The sequence below is a fragment of the Oncorhynchus mykiss genome, chromosome 20 (genome assembly GCF_057628025.1).
Source record: "Oncorhynchus mykiss isolate SJ-2025 chromosome 20, ASM5762802v1, whole genome shotgun sequence".
Taxonomy (NCBI): Eukaryota; Metazoa; Chordata; class Actinopteri; order Salmoniformes; family Salmonidae; genus Oncorhynchus; species Oncorhynchus mykiss.
In genome coordinates this window covers 45727447-45740708 of record NC_143041.1, presented here as the reverse complement: position 1 = coordinate 45740708, position 13262 = coordinate 45727447, and positions in this window count along the sequence as shown.

The window sequence follows — 13262 nt, the reverse complement described above, 5'->3', positions numbered from 1 at the left end:
TTATAGTAGGTGTTTAGTAGGGTTTATAGTAGATGTTTAGTAGGGTTTATAGTAGGTGTTTAGTAGGGTTTATAGTAGGTGTTTAGTAGGGTTTATAGTAGGTGTTTAGTAGGGTTTATAGTGGGTGTTTAGTAGGGTTTATAGTAGGTGTTTAGTAGGGTTTATAGTAGGTGTTTAGTAGGGTTTATAGTAGGTGTTTAGTAGGGTTTATAGTAGATGTTTAGTAGGGTTTATAGTAGGTGTTTAGTAGGGTTTATAGTAGGTGTTTAGTAGGGTTTATAGTAGGTGTTTAGTAGGGTTTATAGTAGGTGTTTAGTAGGGTTTATAGTAGGTGTTTAGTAGGGTTTATAGTAGGTGTTTAGTAGGGTTTATAGTAGGTGTTTAGTAGGGTTTATAGTAGGTGTTTAGTAGCGTTTATAGTAGGGTTTATAGTAGGTGTTTAGTAGGGTTTATAGTAGGTGTTTAGTAAGGTTTATAGTAGGTGTTTAGTAGCGTTTATAGTAGGGTTTATAGTAGGTGTTTAGTAGGGTTTATAGTAGGTGTTTAGTAAGGTTTATAGTAGGTGTTTAGTAGGGTTTATAGTAGGTGTTTAGTAGGGTTTATAGTAGGTGTTTAGTAGGGTTTATAGTAGGTGTTTAGTAGGGTTTATAGTAGGTGTTTTAGTAGGGTTTATAGTAGGTGTTTAGTAGGGTTTATAGTAGGTGTTTAGTAGGGTTTATAGTAGGTGTTTAGTAGCGTTTATAGTAGGGTTTATAGTATGTGTTTAGTAGGGTTTATAGTAGGGTTTATAGTAGGTGTTTAGTAGCGTTTATAGTAGGGTTTATAGTAGGTGTTTAGTAGCGTTTATAGTAGGGTTTATAGTGGGTGTTTAGTAGGGTTTATAGAAGATGTTTAGTAGGGTTTATAGTAGGTGTTTAGTAGGGATTATAGTAGGTGTTTAGAGGGTTCATAGTAGGTGTAACGGTTCTCTTGTTGTGAAGTAGAAGCGGACCAAAAAGCAGCGTGGTGGTTGTTCATTGTATTTTAATGAAGACACTATACATGAACAAACTAATGAAAACAAGAAACGTGAGAACTCAAAACAGCCCTATCTGGTGCAAACACAAAGACAGGAACAATCACCCACCAACACACAGTGAAACCCAGGCTACCTAAGTATGATTCTCAATCAGAGACAACTAATGACACCTGCCTCTGATTGAGAACCATACTAGGCCGAAAACATAGAACTGCCCCAAAACATAGAAAAACAAACATAGACTGCCCACCCAACTCACGCCCTGACCATACTAAATAAATACAAAGCAAAGGAAATAGAGGTCAGAACGTGACAGTAGGGTTTATATTAGGTGTTTAGTAGGGATTATAGTAGGTGTTTAGAGGGTTTATAGTAGGTGTTTAGTAGGGATTATAGTAGGTGTTTAGTAGGGTTTATAGTAGGTGTTTAGTAGGGTTTATAGTAGATGTTTAGTAGGGTTTATAGTAGGTGTTTAGTAGGGTTTATAGTAGGTGTTTAGTAGGGTTTATAGTAGGTGTTTAGTAGGGTTTATAGTAGGTGTTTAGTAGGGTTTATAGTAGGTGTTTAGTAGGGTTTATAGTAGGTGTTTAGTAGGGTTTATAGTAGGTGTTTAGTAGGGTTTATAGTAGGTGTTTAGTAGGGTTTATAGTAGGTGTTTTGTAGGGTTTATAGTAGGTGTTTAGTAGGGTTTATAGTAGGTGTTTAGTAGGGTTTATAGTAGGTGTTTAGTAGGGTTTATAGTAGGTGTTTAGTAGGGTTTATAGTAGGTGTTTAGTAGGGTTTATAGTAGGTGTTTTGTAGGGTTTATAGTAGATGTTTAGTAGGGTTTATAGTAGGTGTTTAGTAGGGTTTATAGTAGATGTTTAGTAGGGTTTATAGTAGGTGTTTAGTAGGGTTTATAGTAGGTGTTTAGTAGGGTTTATAGTAGGTGTTTAGTAGGGTTTATAGTAGGTGTTTAGTAGGGTTTATAGTAGGTGTTTAGTAGGGTTTATAGTAGATGTTTAGTAGGGTTTATAGTAGATGTTTAGTAGGGTTTATAGTAGGTGTTTAGTAGGGTTTATAGTAGGTGTTTTGTAGGGTTTATAGTAGGTGTTTAGTAGGGTTTATAGTAGGTGTTTAGTAGGGTTTATAGTAGATGTTTGGTAGGGTTTATAGTAGGTGTTTAGTAGGGTTTATAGTAGGTGTTTAGTAGGGTTTATAGTAGATGTTTAGTAGGGTTTATAGTAGGTGTTTTAGTAGGGTTTATAGTAGGTGTTTAGTAGGGTTTATAGTAGGTGTTTAGTAGGGTTTATAGTAGGTGTTTTACTAGGGTTTATAGTAGGTGTTTTAGTAGGGTTTATAGTAGGTGTTTTAGTAGGGTTTATAGTAGGTGTTTAGTAGGGTTTATAGTAGGTGTTTAGTAGGGTTTATAGTAGGGTTTATAGTAGATGTTTAGTAGGGTTTATAGTAGGTGTTTAGTAGGGTTTATAGTAGGTGTTTAGTAGGGTTTATAGTAGGTGTTTTAGTAGGGTTTATAGTAGGTGTTTTAGTAGGGTTTATAGTAGGTGTTTAGTAGGGTTTATAGTAGGTGTTTAGTAGGGTTTATAGTAGGTGTTTAGTAGGGTTTATAGTAGGTGTTTAGTAGGGTTTATAGTAGGTGTTTAGTAGGGTTTATAGTAGGTGTTTAGTAGGGTTTATAGTAGATGTTTAGTAGGGTTTATAGTAGGTGTTTTAGTAGGGTTTATAGTAGGTGTTTAGTAGGGTTTATAGTAGGTGTTTAGTAGGGTTTATAGTAGGTGTTTAGTAGGGTTTATAGTAGGTGTTTAGTAGGGTTTATAGTAGATGTTTAGTAGGGTTTATAGTAGGTGTTTTAGTAGGGTTTATAGTAGGTGTTTAGTAGGGTTTATAGTAGGTGTTTAGTAGGGTTTATAGTAGGTGTTTAGTAGGGTTTATAGTAGGTGTTTAGTAGGGTTTATAGTAGGTGTTTAGTAGGGTTTATAGTAGGTGTTTAGTAGGGTTTATAGTAGGTGTTTAGTAGCGTTTATAGTAGGGTTTATAGTAGGTGTTTAGTAGGGTTTATAGTAGGTGTTTAGTAGGGTTTATAGTAGGTGTTTAGAGGGTTCATAGTAGGTGTTTAGTAGCGTTTATAGTAGGGTTTATAGTAGGTGTTTAGTAGGGTTTATAGTAGGTGTTTAGTAGGGTTTATAGTAGGTGTTTAGTAAGGTTTATAGTAGGTGTTTAGTAGGGTTTATAGTAGGTGTTTAGTAGGGTTTATAGTAGATGTTTAGTAGGGTTTATAGTAGGTGTTTAGTAGGGTTTATAGTAGGTGTTTAGTAGGGTTTATAGTAGGTGTTTAGTAGGGTTTATAGTAGGTGTTTTAGTAGGGTTTATAGTAGGTGTTTAGTAGGGTTTATAGTAGGTGTTTAGTAGGGTTTATAGTAGGTGTTTAGTAGGGTTTATAGTAGGTGTTTAGTAGGGTTTATAGTAGGTGTTTAGTAGGGTTTATAGTAGGTGTTTAGTAGGGTTTATAGTAGGTGTTTAGTAGGGTTTATAGTAGGTGTTTAGTAGGGTTTATAGTAGGTGTTTAGTAGGGTTTATAGTAGGTGTTTAGTAGGGTTTATAGTAGGTGTTTAGTAGGGTTTATAGTAGGTGTTTAGTAGCGTTTATAGTAGGGTTTATAGTAGGTGTTTAGTAGGGTTTATAGTAGGTGTTTTAGTAGGGTTTATAGTAGGTGTTTAGTAGGGTTTATAGTAGGTGTTTAGTAGGGTTTATAGTAGGTGTTTAGTAGGGTTTATAGTAGGTGTTTAGTAGGGTTTATAGTAGGTGTTTAGTAGGGTTTATAGTAGGTGTTTAGTAGGGTTTATAGTAGGTGTTTAGTAGGTTTTATAGTAGGTGTTTAGTAGGGTTTATAGTAGGTGTTTAGTAGGGTTTATAGTAGGGTTTATAGTAGGGTTTATAGTAGGTGTTTAGTAGGGTTTATAGTAGGGTTTATAGTAGGGTTTATAGTAGGTGTTTAGTAGGGTTTATAGTAGGTGTTTAGTAGCGTTTATAGTAGGGTTTATAGTAGGTGTTTAGTAGGGTTTATAGTAGGTGTTTTAGTAGGGTTTATAGTAGGTGTTTAGTAGGGTTTATAGTAGGTGTTTAGTAGGGTTTATAGTAGGTGTTTAGTAGGGTTTATAGTAGGTGTTTAGTAGGGTTTATAGTAGGTGTTTAGTGGGGTTTATAGTAGGTGTTTAGTAGGGATTATAGTAGGTGTTTAGTAGGGTTTATAGTAGGGTTTATAGTAGGTGTTTAGTAGGGTTTATAGTAGGTGTTTAGTAGGGTTTATAGTAGGTGTTTAGTAGGGTTTATAGTAGGGTTTATAGTAGGGTTTATAGTAGGTGTTTAGTAGGGTTTATAGTAGGGTTTATAGTAGGGTTTATAGTAGGTGTTTAGTAGGGTTTATAGTAGGGTTTATAGTAGGGTTTATAGTAGGGTTTATAGTAGATGTTTAGTAGGGTTTATAGTAGGTGTTTAGTAGGGTTTATAGTAGGTGTTTAGTAGGGTTTATAGTAGGGTTTATAGTAGATGTTTAGTAGGGTTTATAGTAGGTGTTTAGTAGGGTTTATAGTAGGTGTTTAGTAGGGTTTATAGTAGGGTTTATAGTAGGGTTTATAGTAGGTGTTTAGTAGGGTTTATAGTAGGGTTTATAGTAGGGTTTATGGTAGGTGTTTAGTAGGGTTTATAGTAGGTGTTTAGTAGGGTTTATAGTAGGTGTTTAGTAGGGTTTATAGTAGGGTTTATAGTAGGGTTTATAGTAGGTGTTTAGTAGGGTTTATAGTAGGGTTTATAGTAGGTGTTTAGTAGGGTTTATAGTAGGGTTTATAGTAGGGTTTATAGTAGGTGTTTAGTAGGGTTTATAGTAGGGTTTATAGTAGGGTTTATAGTAGGTGTTTAGTAGGGTTTATAGTAGGTGTTTAGTAGGGTTTATATTAGGTGTTTAGTAGGGATTATAGTAGGTGTTTAGTAGGGTTTATAGTAGGGTTTATAGTAGGTGTTTAGTAGGGATTATAGTAGGTCTTTAGTAGGGTTTATAGTAGGTGTTTAGTAGGGTTTATAGTAGGTGTTTAGTAGGGTTTATAGTAGGTGTTTAGTAGGGTTTATAGTAGGTGTTTAGTAGGGTTTATAGTAGGTGTTTAGTAGGGTTTATAGTAGGTGTTTAGTAAGGTTTATAGGGGGTGTTTAGTAGGGTTTATAGTAGGTGTTTAGTAGGGTTTATAGTAGGTGTTTAGTAGGGTTTATAGTAGGTGTTTAGTAGGGTTTATAGTAGATGTTTAGTAGGGTTTATAGTAGGTGTTTAGTAGGGTTTATAGTAGGTGTTTAGTAGGGTTTATAGTAGGTGTTTAGTAGGGTTTATAGTGGGTGTTTAGTAGGGTTTATAGTAGGTGTTTAGTAGGGTTTATAGTAGGTGTTTAGTAGGGTTTATAGTAGGTGTTTAGTAGGGTTTATAGTAGATGTTTAGTAGGGTTTATAGTAGGTGTTTAGTAGGGTTTATAGTAGGTGTTTAGTAGGGTTTATAGTAGGTGTTTAGTAGGGTTTATAGTAGGTGTTTAGTAGGGTTTATAGTAGGTGTTTAGTAGGGTTTATAGTAGGTGTTTAGTAGGGTTTATAGTAGGTGTTTAGTAGGGTTTATAGTAGGTGTTTAGTAGCGTTTATAGTAGGGTTTATAGTAGGTGTTTAGTAGGTTTTATAGTAGGTGTTTAGTAAGGTTTATAGTAGGTGTTTAGTAGCGTTTATAGTAGGGTTTATAGTAGGTGTTTAGTAGGGTTTATAGTAGGTGTTTAGTAAGGTTTATAGTAGGTGTTTAGTAGGGTTTATAGTAGGTGTTTAGTAGGGTTTATAGTAGGTGTTTAGTAGGGTTTATAGTAGGTGTTTAGTAGGGTTTATAGTAGGTGTTTTAGTAGGGTTTATAGTAGGTGTTTAGTAGGGTTTATAGTAGGTGTTTAGTAGGGTTTATAGTAGGTGTTTAGTAGCGTTTATAGTAGGGTTTATAGTATGTGTTTAGTAGGGTTTATAGTAGGGTTTATAGTAGGTGTTTAGTAGCGTTTATAGTAGGGTTTATAGTAGGTGTTTAGTAGCGTTTATAGTAGGGTTTATAGTGGGTGTTTAGTAGGGTTTATAGAAGATGTTTAGTAGGGTTTATAGTAGGTGTTTAGTAGGGATTATAGTAGGTGTTTAGAGGGTTCATAGTAGGTGTAACGGTTCTCTTGTTGTGAAGTAGAAGCGGACCAAAAAGCAGCGTGGTGGTTGTTCATTGTATTTTAATGAAGACACTATACATGAACAAACTAATGAAAACAAGAAACGTGAGAACTCAAAACAGCCCTATCTGGTGCAAACACAAAGACAGGAACAATCACCCACCAACACACAGTGAAACCCAGGCTACCTAAGTATGATTCTCAATCAGAGACAACTAATGACACCTGCCTCTGATTGAGAACCATACTAGGCCGAAAACATAGAACTGCCCCAAAACATAGAAAAACAAACATAGACTGCCCACCCAACTCACGCCCTGACCATACTAAATAAATACAAAGCAAAGGAAATAGAGGTCAGAACGTGACAGTAGGGTTTATATTAGGTGTTTAGTAGGGATTATAGTAGGTGTTTAGAGGGTTTATAGTAGGTGTTTAGTAGGGATTATAGTAGGTGTTTAGTAGGGTTTATAGTAGGTGTTTAGTAGGGTTTATAGTAGATGTTTAGTAGGGTTTATAGTAGGTGTTTAGTAGGGTTTATAGTAGGTGTTTAGTAGGGTTTATAGTAGGTGTTTAGTAGGGTTTATAGTAGGTGTTTAGTAAGGTTTATAGTAGGTGTTTAGTAGGGTTTATAGTAGGTGTTTAGTAGGGTTTATAGTAGGTGTTTAGTAGGGTTTATAGTAGGTGTTTAGTAGGGTTTATAGTAGGTGTTTTGTAGGGTTTATAGTAGGTGTTTAGTAGGGTTTATAGTAGGTGTTTAGTAGGGTTTATAGTAGGTGTTTAGTAGGGTCTATAGTAGGTGTTTAGTAGGGTTTATAGTAGGTGTTTAGTAGGGTTTATAGTAGATGTTTAGTAGGGTTTATAGTAGGTGTTTAGTAGGGTTTATAGTAGGTGTTTAGTAGGGTTTATAATAGGTGTTTAGTAGGGTTTATAGTAGGTGTTTAGTAGGGTTTATAGTAGGTGTTTAGTAGGGTTTATAGTAGGTGTTTAGTAGGGTTTATAGTAGGTGTTTAGTAGGGTTTATAGTAGGGTTTATAGTAGGTGTTTAGAGGGTTTTGGTCTAAGGCTGCTCTCTTTTTTCCATTCCTCCGTAAAAAAAATTGTATTTTGTTTCGTTAAACATAGTGTTAAAATGTGCCTCGTTCTTGCCCGTTCTTGGAAGTTTCTCGTTGCGATTCAGAGTTAACTGCTTTCTCCTCCTTTAGCTTGTCTGTTCGTTTTTAATAGATTTCAGGCTTTGCAGTATTGCCTCCACCCGGGGCCTGGTTCTAATAGTCTAGAGACAGCAGAGATTGAGAGTAAGAGAAAGTGAAAGTGAGAAAGTGAGAGGGAGAGGGAGAGGGAGTAAGAGAGAGAGAGATCGCGAGAGTTGATTGATCTCTAATATAAACGTGTGTAGTTAATTTTCTCTGAGGGTTTGGAGCACAGAGCAGGCTCAAGACCATTCGGTGTCTTATATGACCTAACGTCTGTCCTAATCCCTTTGAGTAGCTTACAACTTGCGACTCCATTCTTGTACATGTTCCTATCTAGCAGCTGACGCATGTAACCTACTTTCTTAATTTTCTTCACAGTCCTGGTGTGACTTTCTTTTGTCCTGTCCACTCAAAGATCAACACAATCGAACATGCTGTTATTAAGGCCCTGGGTACTAAAAATATGTCTAGAGAAACACAGCAGGCAGTGGGAGTGGAGAGAGAGGTTTATTTAACTTTACTCAACTGTGTTACCTATCGTTCTTAAAGAGGCAGGTTTCAGCTCCTCAACTGTGTTACCTATTATTCTGAAAGAGGCACGTTTCAGCTCCTCAACTGTGTTACCTATCGTTCTGAAAGAGGCAGGTTTCAGCTCCTCAACTGTGTTACCTATCGTTCTGAAAGAGGCAGGTTTCAGCTCCTCAACTGTGTTACCTATTGTTCTGAAAGAGACAGGTTTCAGTTACTCAACTGTGTTACCTATTGTTCTGAAAGAGGCAGGTTTCAGCTCCTCAACTGTGTTACCTATTGTTCTGAAAGTTGTTTCAATCATCATAATCCTTCCTCATCTGGGGCTCCAGATGCTACAGCTGCATAAACATATATATATACACACACACACACACACACACACACACACACACACACACACACACATTCAAGTAATTAGCATTAGCATGATAAATCTCTTTCACTCTCTCTCTCCTTCTCTTCGTCCGTGATAGCTATGATAGATCTCCTCCATGGCCTATTTCATCTGAGAGACCGGGCCCTCTGTTTGTCTCTCTCTCTCTCTCTCTCTCTCTCTCTCTCTCTCTCTCTCTCTCTCCACTCAGCAAACACTGATAAATCACAGCAAAGTACCCACTATTAGTAAGTGACAAATAGCTCATTGTGATGAAATTACCCCCCCCCCCCCCCCCCCCCCCCCCCCACACTACCACCACCACCACCACCACACACCCTGAAACATTATCGTTCAGCAGAGTACACTTGTCAAGCGGCTCGATCGCCACCCAATTGCTCGTCAGAACCCTTTATAACGCCAGGCCTGACACTACCAGAGGGCCAGAGGACACAACATGCTAATGTGTTGACTTGTGTTCATGGATGCTTCCCAAGTGGCACCATATTGCCTAAGTAGTATATTACGTTGACCAAAGGCCCACTAGAGTCACGTTCTGACCATAGTTCTTGTGTGTTTTCCTTGTTTTAGTGTTGGTCAGGACGTGAGCTGGGTGGGCATTCTATGTTGTGTGTCTAGTTTGTCTGTTTCTGTGTTTGGCCTGATATGGTTCTCAATCAGAGGCAGGTGTTAGTCATTGTCTCTGATTGGGAACCATATTTAGGTAGCCTGTTTTGTGTTGGGTTTTGTGGGTGATTGTCTCCTGTGTCAGTGTTTGTACCACACGGGACAGTTTTGGGTTTTCATGTTTCTTGTTTTGTAGTCTATTTTCATGTATAGTTTTCGTTATTAAAAGAACCATGAATTATAACCACGCTGCGTCTTGGTCCGATCCCTGCTACACCTCTTCTTCAGAGGAAGAGGAAGAAGAGAACCGTTACACACGGAGTTAAACCAAACTTGTAAAAAAGCAGATATGTCCTAGACTGGGACACTAACTGTAGTTCTCCTGGCAACCAGCCACAGACAAAAATATTATTATAATAGCAAAACTGTGAGTAGTTATAATCTTGCAATGTAGGAAACACAACACTAACATGTCCACACTGTTTATAAACACTTATTAGTCACTTCCATATAAAACCATTAATAATGCACTCATTTGCCTCAATTTTTGACTTTTTTCAAAAACAACACCCTTGTCGTGTTTATGTGATTGTGTTTTATGCTTGTGCTGTAGTTCTAGAGTGTAGTTTTACACTGGACTTGGTTCAAATTCGGAAACCATATATCCCGAGGCTGCATTTATTGTAGCTGGGGACTTTAATAAAGGACAATGCTACTGAAATTATGTACCCACCTATCCACATCGATGGAACAGTAGTGGAGAGGGTAGCAAGTTTTAAGTTCCTCGGCATACACATCACAGACAAACTGAATTGGTCCACTCACACAGACAGCATTGTGAAGAAGGCGCAGCAGCGCCTCTTCAACCTCAGGAGGCTGAAGAAATTCGGCTTGTCACCAAAAGCACTCACAAACTTCTACAGATGCACAATCGAGAGCATCCTGGCGGGCTGTATCACCGCCTGGTACGGCAACTGCTCCGCCCACAACCGTAAGGCTCTCCAGAGGGTAGTGAGGTCTGCACAACGCATCACCGGGGGCAAACTACCTGCCCTCCAGGACACCTACACCACCCGATGTCACAGGAAGGCCATACAGATCATCAAGGACATCAACCACCCGAGCCACTGCCTGTTCACCCCGCTATCATCCAGAAGGAGAGGTCAGTACAGGTGCATCAAAGCTGGGACCGAGAGACTGAAAAACAGCTTCTATCTCAAGGCCATCAGACTGTTAAACAGCCACCACTAACATTGAGTGGCTGCTGCCAACACACTGACACTGACACTGACTCAACTCCAGCCACTTTAATAATGGAATTGATGGGAAATGATGTAACTATATCACTAGCCACTTTAAACAATGCTACCTTATATAATGTTACTTACCCTACATTATTCATCTCATATGCATACGTATATACTGTACTCCATATCATCGACTGCATCCTTATGTAATACATATATCACTAGCCACTTTAACTATGCCACTTTGTTTACATACTCACCTCATGTATATACTGTACTCGATACCATCTACTGTATCTTGCCTATGCTGCTCTGTACCATCACTCATTCATATATCCTTATGTACATATTCTTTATCCCCTTACACTGTGTATAAGACAGTAGTTTTGGAATTGTTAGATAGATTACTTGTTGGTTATTACTGCATTGTCGGAACTAGAGGCACAAGCATTTCGCTACACTCACATTAACATCTGCTAACCATGTGTATGTGACAAACCACATTTGATTTGATTTGATTTGATTTGCCTATGTAGCTTGTTCTTGGTCACAGGTCAAGGAATGGTTGAAGAATTGCAACATTTACCTAGACCTAACGCTGCAGATAGCAATACTGGGTGATTTGAAAAATTATAGTCAATCGATCAATAATATAATTTTTTTTTTTTGCTAAAATGTTTATCTTTAATTTACAATCTGTAGAAGCTATGAGAATAGAAAGGTTCAGTACTTTTGTGAAGCATCACAGCACTGTTGAAAAAAATATGGCAAATAGAAACCCTAAATGGATGGTGTTAAAGTTAGATGGGAGGGGTTGAATGTAGCTGAAGGGTGGAACTACAAGAATAACAACAAGATAACAAATGTAAAAAATACTGGGTTTGTAAAAATGTATATAGGTTCAGAAATTTTGTGAAATAGCACAGTTACAAATAGAAATCAAATTGGAAGGACATCAGAAATAGAGGAAGGCCTATAAACAAACTAAATATAACTACCAATATCATTTGATAGGTTTCGTTTCAGAGATTTGACTACCTAGTAAAAGTTTGCTGGATTCCCCACCTTTCTCAGATACACAGTTCAAAAAATGACTTTGCTTTTCTAACAAGAATTAGACAGGTGAATTATTTCCTCAAATGTCTGAATGACTGCCAGACGAAGTATCAGTCAATCTATCCTTAGCCCAATCTAAATACATTTCCTGTAATTTTTCAAACAAAATTAATGTGTGAACCATGGGTCTAGCCTTTACTCTTAAAGGATAGTGTTAAACTGATCCTAGTCAGAGATTAATAACACAATTCCCCATTCACACAACCTTAGATCAGACATGAAATATCTGTATGCGACCAATATCATTGGTTTGATTTAGCTCAGTACAAATATATTTCAGCCTGATACTGGCATAAATCAATCCCAAATAAAAATCCCCCAATATTAACATTTCAGATTTTGGATTGTCAGACAGTAATTCAGACAATTTCCTTACAAGGCGGAGCTGAGGGCGGGCGACAAGTTATTCCACTAGTATCAGTTGGGCCCACACTTAGGATTAGACATTAAAATTGCTTTTGGACAGAGTTGGAAAGGGACACAGAAACATTTAAGTTGTTATGTACAACTATGGAGACACCCCCACCTCTGCCAACTCTGTCAGATCTATATACCTTATAACCAGTCAGAGATAGATAAGAATTCAGCATAGACTTCTTTAACCAACATCCAGCAATAATCAGAATGTCTGCTTTGGTTTGAGAATGCAGAGTTACAATCAAATCCATTTTCACTGCAGGATTTCAGATCAGACAGAGTCTCTAAAATATTCATGATGTGTTCAGTTGGTTCAACCTCTGTTTAAAGATACCGCGGAATTGGTATAGATACATTATAAGATTTCCTTTAAAAAAAATAGATAAACGTTTCACAAATGCATAAGTCAGTCAATTTTACCTCTATCACTACGGTGAACATATCACAGCTCTCACATTTGATAGCTTTTACCATCCAGATCCAACTCCAAAACAGAGGAGTATGGCATGCTTATATTCAAGATAGAAAAAGTGGACTCGGCTCCAACTACAATGTGAGACAACCACAACGTGAGACAAGCTTTGCCGGTGACAGCCAGGTAACCTAGTTAGTCGGCTAGCCTGCAAGCATCCAGGAGGCGGTAAAATCCAGTCAAATACGATGATCATAATAATAAAACACTTAAAACAAAGATTTTTTTATGGATGAAATGAATGAGTGTCTTAGAAAATATATATTTTTTTAAAGTTGAAAACACTGAAGAGCTGTATCACCACTCCAAACATTCTGCTTCCTACATCCTGGTCACGTGAGACAACCCCCAGTCCAACCAAGCATTCTGCTTCCTACATCCTGGTCACGTGAGACAACCCCTAGTCCAACCAAGCATTCCTCTTCCTACATCCTGGTCACGTGAGAAAACCCCCAGTCCAACCAAACATTCTGCTTCCTACATCCTGGTCACGTGAGACAACCCCCAGTCCAACCAAACATTCTGCATCCTACATCCTGGTCACGTGAGACAATCCCCAGTCCAACCAAACATTCTGCTTCCGACATCCTGGTCACGTGAGACAATCCCCAGTCCAACCAAACATTCTGCTTCCTACATCCTGGTCACGTGAGACAACCCCCAGTCCAACCAAACATTCTGCATCCTACATCCTGGTCACGTGAGACAATCCCCAGTCCAACCAAACATTCTGCTTCCTACATCCTGGTCACGTGAGACAATCCCCAGTCCAACCAAACATTCTGCTTCCTACATCCTGGTCACGTGAGACAACCCCCAGTCCAACCAAACATTCTGCTTCCTGCATCCTGGTCACGTGAGACAACCTCCAGTCCAACCAAACATTCTGCTTCCTACATCCTAGTCACGTGAGACAACCCCCAGTCCAACCAAACATTCTGCTTCCTACATCCTGGTCACGTGAGACAACCTCCAGTCCAACCAAACATTCTGCTTCCTACATCCTGGTCATGTGAGACAACCCCGAGTCCAACCAAACATTCTGC